We start from the raw sequence: 18,893 nt of genomic DNA, 5'->3' as shown, positions 1-18,893 counted from the left end.
AATATTTGAACTGCCAACTTTGTATTTCGATTTAATAGAGTTGATAGTGTTTGAAGTTGGTTAATCAGTTGGGGACATGCTGGATTAGGAGTCTGCTGTTACTATTATGATGTGGTTTTTGGCATCGTCTAAGGCTTTCATATTGAAAACTAAAACAGTATTTGATGTAAAATACATGAAACAATAAGTAAAATGCATTTCACTTGAGGGATGGAGAACTGAGCAAATCTACTAAAGGCTTTCAGTTACAAAGGAAAGGCACCATTGACAGGATAATACCAGCATTTGTAAAAGCGTGAACAGCTACCTCCAGCAGAGGTGTCCCGGCTCAAAGCAAGGCAGAAGAGCGAGCCGCCCGAACTAGTCACGCTAACTTAAGTCCATCGGATCTAGGCTAAAAAGCCAAGTTTTCAGTGCTTTCCTGAACAATTGCTCAATCTATCTGCTGCCAATAGTTAGGCAAGGCATTCCATAACTTAAAAAGCCGCAACCATGAAGGATCTCCCTCCAATCCTTGCTTTCTTAAACTTCGGATGCATAATAGGTTTAAGGAATTCGATCTCAAGAGACTATTATGTGCGGGGAGATATGGTGGCGGAAGTGTACTCCTAATCATTCTCACAGCCGCATTTTGGACAATTTGCAGCCTTTTGCTCAAATATGCAGGTAAACCTGCATATAAGACTTCGCATAGTCAAATCTAGCCGCCACCGTGGCATGGATAACTATGCTGCGACAGTCCTCCGGTAATAAGACTGCCGGGTTGGGGGGAGGACCCATTTCCTTTGGCCACCATAGGTGTGCCGGCGGCGGGAGAGTATTTCCAAAGAAGAGTACCTCCGTTTTCTCAGCATTAAGCTTCAATTTGTTATTCAACCATTGGGAGATATGTCAAGCAACCCTTATAGTTCTTAAAGGCATTGTCCACTTGATCTTTGAGAGAACACCAACTAGGTATCGTCGGCGTAAGATATAGCCTTCGCACCCCAATTGGCTATAAGTGAGAACAGTGGGGCCAGATCAATAATAATAAAAAGGAGCCGGCTGATGGCTCTACAGCATGCCTAAATGAAAGGGTATTCACTTCTGGTTTTGGGGCAGAATCATACATATCGTGCTTTGGTATAGAGGCACATCTATTTGTTTCAGTTGGTATTTACTTAGGGTGTCCTCGGTGTATGAATATGCTCTCACTTTCGGGAGTAAAAGCTTCCTAGAATGAAGGACCTGCTCCAGCCCCCTGATGAACCAGGAATCACAATTCTAACCAGAGGTCCTGCTTTTTTATCAGAATGACAATGGGGATTTCATTCTCACTCCTGAAGTTAAGCAACCCAACAATTCTCAAACGACATGTCCTTAATCCATAACTTCTAACTCGGGCCTGATGACCGAATACCCAGATTTTGAGCTGGGAATGCCCAATTGAGGCCAGGGCCCTCGTCTGGAATTTTTTTTTTTTTTTTTTTTTTTTTTTTGACCAACTGACTACATTTTGTTTGAATTGCTTGTTAATGTTTCGCTCACTGTATCCTATTGTGTTGCAAATGCTTGTGATAGAAATATCTGTAATGTAAGGAAATTGGTTCTGTGCAGTTATGGCTAATCTGCGTTCAGTGAATATGCCATATTTGGGTGATGAGGGTAGCGGCATGGTAGTTGGTTTGCCCTCTGGAAAGCATCAATGCTATTGCGTACTGCCTAGAATCTTGTCACCTAATCCAGTTTCTTGGCTTGTTTCTATACGCAGTGCTTGTTTTAAATATTAGTAATTTTATAGGCTAAATCAAACTGGGAAGCAAGAATGACTGAAGTTGCTACAATGCAAAGCATTAAAACTCCGCGTCTGCTTAAATTTGCGTAAGAATGGTGGTTATCCATCCTAGTCCTGTTAGTTTATGAAATGTAGGTAGTTTTGCTCAAAGTATGTCTTCATGATGTGCCACTAGTTGGATTTTGTTTTTCAGACACACAGGGTGGTTGCGTGTTAGCTGTGCATGCCCAGTCAGCTGCAGCATGGTTATGGTTTTGTGCCTAAATGTCTAAAGGTTAGCTGCCTCTGGGCAGCCATGTTCACTGCTGATGCTTTTTGATTTTTTGTTTTTAGAAACTGTTAAGTGGGTAAATGCAGTTAGTTGTAATCCCGAGCCTTGTTTAGGAAAAATCAATTTCCCACTGTGGCATAGCCTTTTACAAGAGGAAGGTTTTTCAGAAATCGGCATTTGCCAAGGCAGTAACCACTAGGACAGAAAGGTAGTAATGGGCATTTACTCAGTGGTATAATTATATTCAGTCACAGGTAGAACCAGACTAATTTGTCTACTCCAATGAAAATAGCCATGTCCCTGGTGTTGGGTCTATACTCTGACAAAGGTAGCCGGGGCTGAAAGAGTGCAGCTGCTGTACAATGGTGTATTGACAAGTTAAAGGCTCTTTTACGATCTACACACCAATAGGAAGACTTTATATTGCACCTTCCTGATTAACCAGAAAGCTAAGGTAGTCCTAGAGAAGGGGGAAGAATATTTTACTTCTACGTTAGATACAAATGCCACAGGTAGCAGTTGACTATGGGCATTGTAATAGGTTGACATGTGGCTACTCATTTCAGGGTTTAAACCTGAATTAATTTTCTCTTTGGTCCAGAGGTAGATCAGTTTAAAAAAAGACTTCATTGCTTTCGTGGCTTTAGCCAACAGTTAAGCCATCTCTTAAGAGGGGGTGTTACAGATAGAGGTCAGGGAAGGGTTACATTTATTCCCAAATATCAGGTGACCGGCATGGGCTTACATTTGCCTGAGGCAACAAGTCTGCATCATTTCTTGTGCCAGAAGCAGTACCTCCAGGGGAGGTGCCTTAAAATCCAGCAAGGAGGATAAAGTGCTTCCAAGGCTCCTGGGTGCCCATTACCATAGACCAACTTAAACTTGACGAGGCCAGTGTGTGGCCTGGAGTTCATACAAATCTCCCCCACAGTCGATGTGCCCCAAACAAACATTGGCATAGTCAATTGGTCTTTCCTTTGGGGCTTTATAAGTGTTTAATCATGCAGCACATCATCCTGTCCAGGGTATAAGGCATACACTGGAAAACATTGTTTACCATGAATCCAACACTGCATGCCATTACAACGCAATTACAATGCCCACTTTATTACAGTGCCGGATGTTTCTCTGCGTCGGAACAGCGACTTGCTCTAGGGGTCAGATGGTGTTGGATTTAAAATCCAGCACCTGCCCTACTGTAAAACAAACTGGAGTTTGCATAGTATATTATACTACTCAGACATACCGGCCCCCCCAGAGCAAGATGTGTGGGGAACTGGCTGCTCTTAAAGGAACCTTATTAATCTTTAAGGCAGGTGTCCCTAGAGGCAATCGCCCACCAGCTGATGGCAGGGCTCCGAGGTTGTTCACCGGACTGAAAGGCGTGAGCAAGGAAAGACGCTGTGCATATCTTCCAGTTTTTGAGTGTGTGAGAGCAGTACTGAGATGAGCGCGAGGGGCACCCTGAGAGGTGGGCTGGTGCACAGCTCAAGGAGGTGTAGGAAGGCAGCAGGTATGAGCAGGCATTATAGAGGGGGCAGCGGGAGGTAGAGCCTGCCCGTAAATTTATAAACAAACTAGGGACCCCTCCAGCACAGAAAAAAATCTCCTGCACTGGAGGTATGCTGCATTGCAAGGAACAATATTGGTAACAAAAAAAAATGGGGATGGGTTAGCTCTAGCGACAAGTGTTGGGAAGCAATTAACTTCTAGGAAGAATGTTCTGCACGGAGAGCGACTGATTTCCTGTGTTGGCACAGTTAGCTCATTACGGCTGGGTTTGTGGGCCCCGGTATTCTAACTCTGCAGTAATTCTGTGACTTGCATGCATTCAAATTTATGCTGTGAGGTTCAATGCTGGCCTGATAGGTTAGCTACTCACCTGAGGACATTAGAAACAGACGCTAGCTTCTTTCCTGCTGTCATAAGAGTAAACCACTGTTAACAGGATGTGGGGGAACTGTAGGTCAACATTTATTAAAAAATTGCTACAAGTGTATGAGGACAAATGCAAAAATTAAGCAACAGATGTTTCCAAAATGGATAGTGAGTTGGAAGTTGGTAATTCTTGTGAAGAAAGCAACGATTTCAACAAAAATGGAAGCAGATGTCATGGAGCACAGGGTTCTCATGGTGGTCTCTGAGCACATAGAGAAGTTGAATAGAACGGAAAGATGTTATTGTCCCAGAGCAGACTTTGGCTCCTTGTGTATAAATGTAAATTGATACTTTTATAGCGCACTACTCACCCGCAAGGGTCTCAAGGTGCTTGTACGAATACCGCTGTGGAACCCATCCTGGCTTTCCCTGTGAGGTGTCCACTCCTGGGCACCCCCAAGGTGGAGGCCCGGCATCCTTAGCATTGTGGGGGCCGTTGTGGAGATTAAGCAAGCTATTGCCCAGAGTTGCAGAGTGGGACTCCATGATTGGAATAGGCACCGAGGTGAGAATTATCAGGTCCGTGGAATTTTTTGAGCCCAAGACCTGCCGAGGTGGGGAATTGAACCCTGGGCTAGACCTCTGCATCAGGGTCTGCCGCTCTAACCATTGAGCCACACTTCTCCACATCATCCCTATGGAGCTCTTTGATTAAGTGTGGCCGGTCAGATTGTTGAATACCACAGATAATATTGAAAGGTTATCAAGGAGCTAACATTGGTGTTATTTATTTTAATTTTATGCTAATATTGAAGTTTGGCAGCAACATGGGAAAGGGAAACTTAATGTAGTGATTGAGGGCCTGCCTATGTTGAGCTGGGCTAATCAATAAGTCAAGTCAATGAATTTGTATAGCGCGCTACATACCCAGAGGGTCTCAAGGCGCTAGGGGAAGGGTGGGGAATTATTTGTCAAATATCCATGTTTTAAGTTGCTTTCTGAATGCTTGGTGGTTCTGAGTAAGGCGAAGGTGAGTGGGAAGTGAGTTCCAAGTTTTAGCCGCCAGGTAGGAGAAGGATCTACCTCCCATGGTGGTTTTGTTGATGCGAGGTACATTGGCAAGGGCTTGGTTGGAGGATCGAAGCTGGCGGGGGGGGAGCGTAGAAGGACAGTCGTGTGTTGAGGCATTCGGGTCCGATTTCGTAGAGTGCTTTGTGTGCGTGGGTTAGGAGGCGGAAAGTAATCTTGTTGATGGGGAGCCAGTGGAGGTTTTTCAGGTGACCAGAGATGTGTTCTTTACGCGGGATGTCTAATATGAGTCTGGCTGAAGCGTTCTGGATGCGTTGGAGTTTTTTCTGGAGTTTGGCGGTGGTACCGGCGTAGAGGGTGTTTCCGTAGTCCAGTCGGCTCGTGACCAGAGCGTGGGTGACTGTTTTTCTAGTTTCGGTGGGGATCCAGCGAAATGTTTTTTTGAGCATGCGAAGAATGTTGAAGCAAGATGAAGAAACGGCGTTGACTTGTCTGTTCATCGAGAGTGAGGAATCCAGGATGACGCCCAGGTTCCGTGCGTGATCCGTCGGGATGGGTGCTTTTCCAAGGGCCTCTGGCCACCAAGAGTCATCCCAGGCGGAGGGGGAGGTGCCTAGGATGAGGACTTCTGTTTTGTCTGAGTTCAGTTTCAGACGGCTGTGCTTCATCCATTCGGCTACTTCTTTCATTCCTTCATGCAGGTTGGTTTTGGCAGTGTTAGGGTCTCTGGTGAGTGATAGGATCAGTTGAGTGTCGTCGGCGTAGGAGATGTTGAGGTTGTGTTGGCGTGCGATGACCGCGAGGGGGCTCATGTATATGTTGAAGAGGGTGGGGCTGAGTGAAGATCCTTGTGGTACGCCGCAGATGACTTCAGTGGCTTCTGACTTGAATGGTGGGAGGCGGACTCTCTGGGTTCTTCCGGTGAGGAATGAGGTGATCCATTCCAGTGCTTTTCCTTGGATTCCGACGTTTCTGAGGCGTTGTAAAAGGGTGCTATGACAGGCCGTGTCGAAGGCTGCGGAGAGGTCGAGGAGGATGAGGGCGACTGTGTCTCCATTGTCCAGTAGAGTTCGAATGTCGTCTGTTGCTGCGATGAGGGCGGTTTCGGTGCTGTGCTTGGCTCGGAAGCCGGATTGTGAGGAGTCTAGGGATTTGTTGGTTTCAAGGAATGCGGCGAGCTGGTTGTTGACCGCTTTCTCGATGACTTTGGCCGGGAATGGAAGGAGTGAGAGGGCGGTAGTTTTTGAGTTCGGTGGGGTCAGCTGTGGGTTTCTTCTGGAGGGCGCTGAGTTCGGCGTGTTTCCAGCTTTCCGGGAAGGTTGCGGAGTTGAGGGAGCAGTTGATGACGTCTCGGAGGTGCGGTGCTATAATGGAGTCTGCTTTGTTAAAGATGTGGTGAGGGCATGGGTCTGTGGGGGATCCTGAGTGGATAGAGTTCATCAGACGGATGGTGTCCTCAGTGGAGATTGGCTTCCAGTCATTGAGGATGTACAGGGGAGGTGGGGGTCCTGCAGGGGGTTGGGTGGGTTGGTCTTTGGGTCGGTTGTCGAAGCTGTTGTGGATGTCTGCAATTTTGTTGTGGAAGAATGAGGCTAGGGAGTCGCAGAGGGCTTGAGAGGGGGTGATGTCGTTGGAGTTGGCTGAGGGGTTGGTAAATTCCTTGACGATGTTGAATAATTCCTTGCTGTTGTGGGCGTTGTTATCTAGTCGGTCCTTGAAAGCGGCTTTCTTGGCATTCCGGATCAGTTGGTGGTGTATGCGTGTGGCGTTTTTGAAGGCGTCCTTGGTGCTGGTGGTTGGGTCTTTTTTCCAGGTCTTCTCAAGGGAGCGACAGAGTTTCTTGGATTTCTTAAGATCATTGTTGAACCAGGAGGCCTTCTTGTTGCCTAGTTTGATTTGTCGTTTTTTCAGTGGTGCTAGGATGTCGGCGCTGTTGGATAACCATTGGGTGAGGTTGGTGGCTGCTTGGTCTGGGTTAGAGGAGTGGTCTGGGGGGTTATGAAGAAGCGATGAGGAGATCTGGTCGATGGTTATTTTTTTCCAGTTTCTTTGCAGAGTGGGTTGGGGGTGGTTGTTGGATGTGGGCTTGTTGTAGGTAAAGTGAACGCAGCTGTGGTCCGTCCAAAGGAGAGCTGTGGTGTGGCTGAAGGAGACATGTTTGCTGGAGGTGAAGATAGGGTCGAGTGTGTGACCTGCGATGTGGGTGGGGGTAGTGACAAGTTGTTTAAGTCCGAGGTTGGTGAGGTTGTCCACGAGGGTGGTGGTGTTGCGGTCGTTGTTCTTTTCAAGGTGAAAGTTGAGGTCTCCCAAAAGGATGTAATCCTCGGAGGGGAGCGCGTGTGGAGTGATGAAGTCCGTGATGTCTTCGCTAAATTGTGCGCGGGGTCCTGGTGGCCTGTAAAGGAGGGTGCCTGAGTGTGGTCTTGGGGTCGGTGTGGATCTGGAAGTGAAGGTGTTCAGAGTTGGCGAGATTGACGTCTGAGCTGGTTGAGATGCGGATGGATTTCTTATGGACGATAGCGATGCCTCCTCCTGTGTGGCCGGTACGATCCTTGCGAATGATCTTGTAGCCTTCTGGGATGGCAATGGTGATGTCTGGGGCTGATGTGGCGTTCATCCATGTTTCTGTTAGGAAGGCGACGTCCGGAGAGATGGTGTCTAGAAGATTCCAGAGGTCAATGGCGTACCTGTGGACCGAGCGGGTGTTGAGCAGGATGCATTGTAGGTGGTTGGGGTCGGATATCTGTTGTGTGTTCGTAGATGAGGAGTTGTTCTTGGTGCCGTCGAACTTGCAGGAGTTGCAGGAAAAGGGTCCATGGGTGTGTCCAGGGGCGGCTTGGACGCAGTTGGGGGAACGGCCGGGGTTCAGGGCTAGGAGGGAGGTGGCATTGTAAGTAATCCGGGGGGGTGGACATTACGAGGACCAGGGGGTTTGGCGCTGGGCGCGGTCCAGGCGTGGACGGGCGTAGACGGGCTTACCTTTGGCGCACCTTCGGCGCGGCCGTAGCGCGTGGACACATCTGTCATTTAAGCTCCTTGAGGGGGGGGAGGGGCGGCAGGGAGGCGGGAGCGGTGCGAGGAGGAAGGGCTCAGGGAAACAACAGACAAGATGGAGGAGGTCAAAAGTCGAGAGGCTGGGGCACTGAAAACGTTCACAAGCGCTTTTTAAGCAGGCACCTTCAATGTTAATAGAGCGCAGCTCCGTTCCGTCGCGCAGATTATATGGCATAAACGATGCTAAGCTGCTAAATACCTGAAACGCTGTAGCGTTATGAGTGGCACAAAGTCAGCAGACTAAAGAGTAAATCACAAGCGCTAAAATAAATGCACAATCAAAAGCGCTAAAATAAATGTACAATCAGAAGCGCTAATGCGCAGATCAATTACAGGCACACAGATGGTCAGAGGTCAATGGAGGAGTAACGATACCACTGGAGCCAGGGAGCGTGGGAGCGACCGTGTCTGACTTGCACATAGTAGTGAATCCAAGAGCGTTGGAGGGAGCAGGTCATGGTGGTGGACAAAGGTGATGCTAGTGACATGTTAGTTTGCACCAGTTTTTAACAAGTACGGGGTAGCCAGAGATACCCACAAAATAATTTTAAAGAAAGTTGCAGTGCCAGTGAGGCATAATGCTAGAAAAGTATCAGTCTCCGTGAGGCAGGAGGTACAAAAAATAATGGATTAAATGGTTAGTGAAGGTGTCATTGAACCGGTGACACAATGGTGATCTCTGGTTATCACGAAAAAAGCCGATAGGTCTTTGAGATTTTGTGTTGACCATTGTAGTTTAAATCAGAATGTGGTCATAGATTGATTTCCGCTGCCTAACATTGCGGAGTTGGTCTTACTAGCTGGGGGTGGGAGTATTTTCCGAATTGGATCTTGAGTGCCTATCACCAGCTAATGTTGCATCCAGATTCTGAACACCTAACTGCTTTTGTTACTGTCGATGGGGTTTTCCAGTCTAACAGATTACCCTGTGGGTTGGCGTCTGCACAAGGCGTGTTTCAAAGGCTGATCTCTAAAGTGTGGTCTAGGGTCAAACGTAATATTTTTTCAAGATGGCATTTTTAGTTTTTGGAGACTATGTAGATGCACATAATCACACTTTGTGTTAAGCACTCGGCAAATTAGAGCCTGGACCCCATAGGATGCTCCCTGCCCCGCCCTCTTGAGAGCCCACAATCCATACTAGATACCTTCAGAGTGTGGGTATAAACAGCCATGTTTAATTTCTAACCAACACACAAACATGACAATTGAAGTTACATATTTTACATTATTCATAAACCAATATTTACACTTTTACTATTGACCATCCTAATCAGACATAATTTATCAGATATTAATTTGCTCCAGCACCAAGGGGCCCTCTGGCTCGCATCTCTTAACTGAGAACCATGCAAGGCGCAACCCACCTGCGTCCTTGAGGAGAGCCCCAGCCCTCTGGTCCTTGTCTGCCATTTATGGGGCCCACTTATCACCAGGCTGCCATGGAGGCTCGTAGGGAATAACCAGGGGCCGCTGCCCCATGCCCTAGTTCGTGACCTGGTGCCCTTGCCTCCCCAGCTGGTGTCCCCATTCTCCCTGTGAAGAGCTTACCATCTCTCCCCTCAGTGCTGGCCTAGGTAGTATGTAAGGAGGACTCCTGTTAACCCCACTAGTCAATGTTCTGTGGCTTCTTTTCCGCCACTAGGGTGACCAGGGCCCACAGGTCCTTCACCCTCCCCACCACCGAACAAGTTCTGTACAAATGACCAGATTCCTTTGATCCATACAGCCGTTCCAATGTCTGACAAATGTACTCCGTCCTGGTAAAACATCCCGTGATCAGTCTGTGTGGTATGTGGCATAAGCGACCCTGTCCAGTGCACAGCTTGGCCAATTCACTGTTGTCTCCTCACTGACACATTCATCGCTAGTGATCTTACTCTGGTGCCCCATGTCCGGTGTGGTATCTTACATGACCAAGCTATCCGCGCATGTGTATTGTATTTGTTTATTAATTATCAATTAATTAAAATCATTACAGTAAAAAGTTGACATGTAAAAGCTAAAAAACATTGAAAAAAGCAAATGTTTATCTTACATAAAATTAAGCCAGCTTAATTGTCCCTCCCTGAGGGTTAAAGTCAGTGCTGTGATCCCTTGCACGTTTTCGTGAAGTCCCCTTTTTAAGCCTCACTGTGTGAACAGCTGTACAGAGTAAAGGACAACACCTCTTGCAATCCTTTTGCCCCTCGCTGATGTTGACGCGGTCATAGGCTGGCGAGCTGGGGGTGTTTTAGGACCACTGAACCAACTTCTTCCGGATGTTCAGTATCCTTCGCCAGATTTTTATGGCTTGGGTTGGCTGCTTTTAGAGCGTTCTGGATTTGATGAATGAATTTTGCCAAACTTGCTAGTGTTGTTGTGTCTGTAATAGAAAGGCACAGGGCTGATGCTCCTCTGCAAGTCTTTATTCCACTCGTAAGACAGATTGGACGCATGAGTCTCCAACGATCATTTTTAAGGTACGGGCAGCAACATAGGAGATGCAACCAGTATTCCTTTGTATAGGGGCGTAGTCTGCAGTTTGTAGATTTCCCCCCTACGGGCTCATGCAGGGTTGAAGTCAGCAATTCCTAGTATTGTAGAATATTTTACTTCGGGCCAGTGGAGTGAGAGCCACACTTGGGTAAGGTTGTGCTTTGCCTACTTTATAGGATTTATTCAGAGGGTCTAGGTGGGTGCTCGATCGGAGAGATTTAACATCCAGGTCAAAAGAGATTTTGCGGACTTGCTGGTTTATAGATTTTTTCCAGGCGTTCAGAGGGATGTCCATCCGTGGGATGCTGTCTACATTGATCTTCAGTGTTTTAAGTGCTATTTATTCTTAGGTGGTATTTCAGAGAGTGAATCGGGGCCCTTAGTATCCTTAGGTACAACTTTATGATCTCCCCCTGGCATGTCATATTAGGCCTGGCTTGGCCTAGCTCCAGTCTTAGGCTCTCATTCCTGGCTGACCTTGGGATGTGGATCACATCTTTGTATGCCTTTACTTGGGCTGAGTTTAGGGCGGCATCCAATAGCCCAGGGAATGCCAGGTGGCCATAGCTAATCACTGGGAGTAATTTGGCTTTCAGGACAGTTAATATTAGTGAAGCAGACTGGCTGATCAAGTGGTGGCTTAATTGTGTAACCTTGCTGGCCTTTGAGCTCAATTGTTTCAAATGGGCCTTTTCCTTGGCCCTCTGTCAGCCAGACTCCTAAGTAATTGTATGAATCCACTGTGTTGAATTGTAGATTGCCCATTAGCCATTGTGTGTTCATCTTCCGATATGTCCCGAATATGACCACCTTGGTCTTTCCTTGGTTAACAGTCAGGTTGTTAATGTTGTTGAAGCCGTTTAAAGTGTTTAGGGCTCTTAGTAGGCCCACCCTTTTATGATCCAGTATAGCTGTATTATCGGTGTTTTGGAGCACCGGCAACCTCATGCTGCCAAGTTTTGGAGCTACTAGGCTAGCCCCTTTTAGGACCTCCCTCAGATCTGCTGTGTAGAGGTTGAAGAGGATTGGGGCCAACACGCATCCTTGCTTCAGCCCATTCTCCGTGTGTATTTTGGGGGACACTGTATGACTGCAGGTTTTGACCCGCACCCAGGTATCTTCGTAGAGAGTTCGGATTTCTGCCCAAAAGTCGGGGACCAATTTAAAGACTGGTGCTGGAATCCCGTTGGACCCTGGCGCCCCATAGTTTTTCATGTTCTTAATAGTCTTACTGACCATTTGCGGTTTTATCCGTTCGGCTTGAATGCCCTGCACTGCCGTCTGGGTGCCGATAACCATTGGCAATTTGCCTGGGCTGTGGTATGTCACCTGGTTTAGCGCCTGCTAGACCTGGTCGTCCTTCTCCGCTGCTGGTCCCCTCTGTGCTGGCCGTGTTGGTGGATGTGAATACGTACGGCTGCTTCACGTATGTCATCCAATCTTTTTCGGCTACACTATTTTCTCTCTGGGCCCCTTGATTGCTCAGCTGGTTTGTCTCCATAATCCTGCAAGGTATCTTTTGCTTGAGCAGGGAGAAGACTCTGAGCCATTCCCTTTCTGTGTTGGCATTTTTATACATGACCAAGCTATCCGTGCCTGTGAAAATGCCTGTCCCAGCCAGGGAACTCTGTCAGGAACGCCTCCTTTACCCCCAGGGTCCACCATGTCGTTGCCGCCTAAATGTAAGATAACCAAATTTGGGGACTGCTGTCCCTCGTGTGCTCTTGTCTCCTCTATCAGCTGCCGCAGTTGCTGGATTCGCAAGCCCCCCAACGCCTCGCCATAGGAACGACATCACCTTCAAACTCTGGCTGTGATGTAACTGGACCTTGGCGCGCCGTATGAACGAGTGCCCCAACACCCATACCACTTCTGAGGGCATACTAATGACGGGAAGAGAAACGGAAAAGCCAAAATGATCATGCCAACATATGTCATCTTAGTCATTCGGGCCGCACATAGTGTTTGAAACAAGCTGATGACCAACACCCAACCCTTTTCACTGCCTCTGCCTGTAAGCTGGCGCCTGCTGCAAGAGTCGCTGCCCCAATCCTGAATGAGTGGGAAGAATTACCCGTAGGATCCAACCCCAGACTCGCCAATGCCTACCTGAACACTGCCCTAAATTGATTTTGTGACAGGCAATCCCCTTGCTCATGTATGAACAGGGCCTACCCACTCCCTATTGGGTGGATCGCCATGTATGCCTCCATCCTGGCTACTGGGCATATCGTTGCCCCAGGTGCTGAGTTAAGCCGAATCGTGGTCCCTTTCTCCAATGGGTCTGTTTTAGAATTCTGCAAGACCACCACCAGCTCACCCTCTGCTACCTTGGTGTCACGCCATTGCAACCACCCCCTGCCTGGTCAGCTTTGGAGGCCCCAATCAAAAAGCCCCATAAAAAGCTAGGGAAAAGGTGGCCCCAAACAAGATGCTCTCATTCGGAGCAGCATACCGCCCGCAAGGCCCCCAGAATGTCACCCAGTGTATTTATATCCAATCCGGCCCATCCTGAGCGTGCTTTCCTGACTACGAATGCATCGCCTAGATCCGGCTCACCTGCCAATTTGGCAAAGAAGCTTACTGCTGTCACGTGCGCCCTAGCATAGGAAACTGGCCTGCCCTGATCTCTTAATGCCTGCAAGAAACCGCATATGGCCTCTGCACAAACATCCTGTATTACTTGAAATTTTGCTGGTAAGTTCTCCTGGTGCGCTCGCTCAACGAGGCTCCCACCAACCCTGCTAAAGCGGGGCTCCAATCCTCCACAGAGATGTCAGGAATACTGTCATCTGATCCTCTGCCTGTGGGTGGTATCTCTGGAAATGCTGCAACTTGGAGCGAGACAAACGGTCAGCAGCCTGATTCTCTACACCTGGAATATGTGCTGTTTTGAAGAACAGATTCAGCCTCCAGCAAGCCAACACTAAATGTTTCAATAGCCTCAGAACCTGTTTATGTGTAGATCTTTGCCTATTGATAACCTCTGCCATGTTGTCCGACCAGAAGACCACAGATTTGTTCACAAAGAATTCAGCCCAAACTGTAACTGCCACCACAATTGGAAACAACTCTAAAAAGGCTATGTTTCTAGCTAACCTGCTCTCGTGCCAAGCTGTCTGCCAATCTCCCCTGCACCAGCGTGTCCCAAACACTTCTCCAAAACCCAGTCTCCCAGCTGGGTCCGCGCTAGATATTTTCAGTGCTGGCCATACCACCTTACCATTAAAATTGCTCAAGAAACTTGGCCACACCCTCCGGTCCTTCCTCACATTCGACTGCGTTCTCACATGATGGTGCTTTTGAGTCAACCCCTCCATTGCCCGTGCAATTGACCTTGAGAAGGGGCGCCCCATCGGATTGATCCGTAAGGCAAAGTTCAAATGGTCCACTAGCACCTGGAGTTGGTGCAGTGTCACTTTTGCTCCTGCCAATGCTGAATCTATTGCTTGGGTGAATGCCTGTACCTTGTCCGTCGGTAACCTGCATTCCCCTACCACTGTGTCTATCTCAATCCCTACAAAATACATGCATGTTGCAGGACCCACCGTCTTACAGAGAGCTGATGGCACCCCAAATTCTCCATACATTGCAACCAGTTCCCTCAAAGCCTGGCCACACTCCCCTGATGTCGAGGGGCCCATGACCATAAAGTCATCCAAGTAATGCACGATGTCCCTGTGCCCTGTTCTGAAGGTAAACAGCCACTGAAGCATGGAACTAAACATCTCAAAGTACCTGCACGACACCACACGACCCATTGGCATACATTTGTCATAGTAAAACTGGTGATTCAGCTGGAAACCTAACAAGTGATAATCCTTTGGGTGCACAGGCATGAGCCGGAAAGCTGACTCCATGTCTGTTTTTGGCATGAAGGCGTTGGGCCCTAAGTATCGCAGCTTCTGTAATGCCATGTCAAAGGAAGAGCATGTCACAGAGCACAAGTACGGGTCTATGGCCTGTGTGGGCGATCCCTCTCTTCCCTGTCCAGGACCGGCTCTGGGACCTGATCCCCGTCCGGCACTGGAGCTTGACGCCCTTGTTCCTCATCGCTCTCCTCTTGGCTCAGTTTTGCCAACAGCAGTTTCAACAACTGTGCCAGGTCAGGATTGCTATCTTTTCTCTTTTGGTTGCGCCCCTTTGCCAGCATGCTGTGTACAATTAATTGAACCCTTATCCTTCAAAGTGAGCGTCTCGGAAAATTGCCTTCCTGGACCACCCGGTCACAAAGACTCTCGCTGCACTTGCGCTTACTTTGATGTAAAACCTCAAGATTACATGGCTCCGATCTCGTGTGCAGACTCACTCCCCCCCCCTAAATCCCCTCCTCCCGCATGACCTGCACTCCTTGAATTCGAGTCGCCGAATGTTATAATAACAACCCAAATGCATCGGACCCACTCCCGCTCATCAGCGCCTCGTAATCTGCCGCGTGCAAGCAAATAAAGTCCCAGACCTCTTGCTAGCCACCCAGGATCCCCGGAGGAAGGTGTCGCCCGTGCTCACTCAAATGTGCCAAAATGCTGAGGGAACTCACAGCAGCCGAGGAGGGTCGATGGAGCCCCACCACTATTAGAGCGGCAAATCGCCCTGCAACGCACACCGGCCACCCATGGCTGCCGAAAGCCCCCCCCCCCTACACCTTACCTCCTATTCTGCAAATACCCGCCCAATACCACTCTTGCCCTGGCACTGCAACCGCTGGCTCCACGAATCCGCTGCCCAGGCTCCAGAAATCGGAAGAAAACTGCCTGGCTTCCCCACCTCGATCTCCTGCTATCCCGAGCACACTCCTTCTGTGATCACCATCCAGGACGGCAGGTCCTTTATGATGGAGATTGTTGATTCACGAACACTCCTCTGGGGCCAGGCGCGGGAAAAGAGAAAATGCCTGGCGGCTCTGAGGCCTAAATAGGCCATTGGCTCCACCCCTCTCCCTGAGCCGGTCCCTGCCGGTAATTCATCATGGGGTGACCCGGAGGTACTCCCCTAAGGCCGGTCGTCAATCGGGCTACATGGCATGGCTATGGGGGCGTGGTGTGGATCCAGGAGGCTCTCTCTAAATCTTGGGCTTTCCATACTTGATGCTGGTCTTCCGTTGCGGAAAGAAGTGCAGGTTTTTGGTAAGTGAGGTCAAGTATCCAGGTTATCTTATTTCAAGTGAAGGTGTGAGACCGAACATGAACCTAGTAAGTGCAATTTTCAATGCATAAATTCCTAGTGAACCATTGAGAGAGTTGCTCAGATAGAGAAGACAATTTGAGTGGGGAAGTTTACAGCAAATAGATTAAATTTAAAAAAGAATCAGATTTCAAATGCTGAGATATTGGTCCCATTCCAGTGCAATCTTAAAACGGTACTCACTGTGGATGCCAGTGCAGTTGGATTGGATGCTGTACTATCACACTTCCGTGGTAGGGGTGGTAAAGGACTGTAGCTTTTGTGTCTTGTTCTTTGGTAGATATGGAAAGGAACTACTCTGTCATTGGGGGGTAGGCCTTGGCTGCACTGGGCTACCTGCCATTGTCACACATTTATTTGTTTCAAAAGTAATCCTCGACCAATTAAAGTGTTAACACCTAATGGTATTAGGAACTTGGCCAAGTTGGCAGTGAAGTTACAGGAGTGTGACTGCACTGTGGAATACCTGCCTGGTTGGAAGAGTAAAGTTGCTGACCGTTTATCCAGGCTACCTGACAAAATTTGTGAGGAGGGTGACCTTGTCACGGAAGAAGTAGTAGCTAGTGTGGAAGATGTTAGCAGACTTGCATAGTGCAGTGTCTAAGGAGGAATGGATGGAATCCATGGATAAGGATGAAGAGCTTGAAGCAGTAACACAGAATAAAAGGGGTGTTAGACGAGAGAGCACGTATTCCAAATATGTTGGACTATTCTAATGTAGTGGAGTAACTTTCTGTTAATAAGGACCATCTAATTGTCAGTGGTAAAAGGTTTGTACCTCCTCTAACGGCAAGGAGCAAATTGGCATGATTGACACATAAAGCCCATATGGGACAAACTTTCCTGCTAAAAAGGTTGAAAGAGTTTCTGGTGGCCCAAAATGGATCTGGATGTCAAGTGGGTTCAGAAGTGTGTAGATTGCAAGAATTCTGATAAGAGGTTAAAAGTTGAAGTGGGTGTACAAGACCCCCATATGCACATGTCTGATGCAGATTTGGTGTGGGAGAAAGTCAGTTAGATCAGCGCTCCCATGCACTATTCTTTTGAAATGCCAGTGACATTCAGGGGACTGTAATAAAGACGTGCTGTTACTGATTGCAGCAAGTAGGAGGGAAGCAGAAAACTGCTCCAATAGTACAGTCCGATAGGATGCGAAGAGGAGCAGGTAGAAGGTCGAGGTGGTGCAGTGCGATTGAGCTGGAGTCTCCTTATTGCCAAATTTTAAGAATTCCTTATAATGAATGTATTTATACAGATAACAGACAGCGCAGACCTCTCTCCGCCGAGTCCCTGTCTCATTTCCCAGGGATGTTATCACATTCCAAACCATGAAACAGTGTTAAAATTTAATATGAGTCTGAGTCAACGCAACACCACTGTAAATAAATGTGGCCCAATAACACATCATGTGGAGAAACTTTACTAATAAACACATTTATTACTACAGTGCAAAGGTCAGATTCATGTTATTCCCACAGTATAGCAAAACTGACATAAGAAAAGCACTGTTCATTGCTGCACAGATTTACAATGGTTTTGCAGAGCAAAAAATCTGATAGGCAGCTTCAAGAATGCGATTGTGCATTGCCGCATAAATTTAACCCCTAAACGTGCACAACATTGTTGTCAAATTTTATTAAATAAATGCCTTCATTGAACGTTTTATTTTCAGTAAGAAACATTAAACAGTCACTGATGGCACCTACCGATATGGCAGGTGTCCTACATGCCAAACCTCCCTAATCAAACAGATTTGGAAGGTTCTGAGCGCTTGCGTTTCTTCCCGGCAGAAGATCCTAAACATCTGGCTTCTTTGCTTATTCAAAACCTGAGGTGAAAGAGAGTGCCATGACTGCATGTAGATCTATATATCCTATACCAAAGTAAGGTATAGTGTGCAAAGAGTCCAGTGGATCCCCAAAGGCTTACAGAGGTAAAAGTAGATAATGCCTTACTCTATTTGTGGTAGTGTGGGCGAGCAGTAAGGCTTTATCAGAGGGTAGTGTTAAGCATTTATTGTACACACTCAGGCAAGAAATGATTTCACACACTCAAAAACTGAACTCAGATCAATTGTTTCTATCTATAATGTTTCTTTGTTGTATTTTATTTCTAGAATCAAGCAGTACTTTGTACAGGCAAATAGTATTGTACTTTTCCAGACAGATAGATCAACAAGCAAGCTGGATAAAAATGACTTTTGTTACACATTTGTGCAAAGCTTCAATTACTGTTGAAATTTTGGATTTCTTTCGATTTACTTTTTAGAGTACTTTTTCTACCCAGTGTGATAGGCCTAAATATCACACTGGGACATTTCCTAGATAAAAGGTAAGTAAACCGGTTTCTTATTTGCCACACCAACACCCTCCACGCTTTCAGAGGAAAACAGTCAATGCAATCATATGAAGAAAAATTAGGTTATCGGTTTGTAAACGGTCTTGAGGGTTGAGTTTCTGGGGTTAGAACATGGGTTTCCCCAGGGTCAAGGATGCACTCCTTTCCAAAAACAGACGCTAAGTCCCGTTGGTGGCTGGGTTTTAAGACCAGAAAAAAGGTTGTCTTAAAAATGGTGAGAAAAAAACAGTACATAAGGGAGACTACCCCAGAGCCTCATTTGCTAACCCACTGATGCCGGTAGTACTCTAGAAGCTTGGAACACCACAGAGGCAGTGCCAAAGAAGACAGCGGGTTTATTGCAAACGCACCATCCTGATAGACCTCACGCCAGAGGATGTGATAGCCCACTTCAGGCTCAAAAGGAGCTCCATCCTCCGCATACTGACCCAGATAGCCCCCAGGCTGAAGGCACCATCACAGCGTAGCACCAACAACCCTCCGCAAACTAAGCTACTAGCAGTGCTGCACAGGTTTGCCTATGGTACTTTCTAACCAACTACCTCCAGAGTTGCTGGAGTCTCCCAGTCATCCTTTTCAAGGTTCCTCCCAACTGTCTTGGATGCCATTAGAAGTCTCATGACACAGCACCTACGCTTCCCCAACACTGCGCAAGAACAATTTGACACCAAGCAAGGCTTCTATGCCATTGCTGATTTCCCACATGTGTTGGGACAATTGACTGCACCCATGTTCTGCTTGTTCCTCCTGTGGACACTGCACACATCTACTGGAACAGGAAGCTCATACACTCCATGAATATGCAGGCAATTGTGGACCACGGGGCTTGTTCACCAATGTTGTTGCTAAGTTTCCAGGGAGTGTGCA

The sequence above is a fragment of the Lissotriton helveticus genome, chromosome 2_1 (assembly GCF_964261635.1).
Source record: "Lissotriton helveticus chromosome 2_1, aLisHel1.1, whole genome shotgun sequence".
In the NCBI taxonomy this organism is placed as follows: domain Eukaryota; kingdom Metazoa; phylum Chordata; class Amphibia; order Caudata; family Salamandridae; genus Lissotriton; species Lissotriton helveticus.
The sequence above is the reverse complement of the archived record's forward strand: the minus strand, read 5'-3'. Positions refer to the sequence as shown.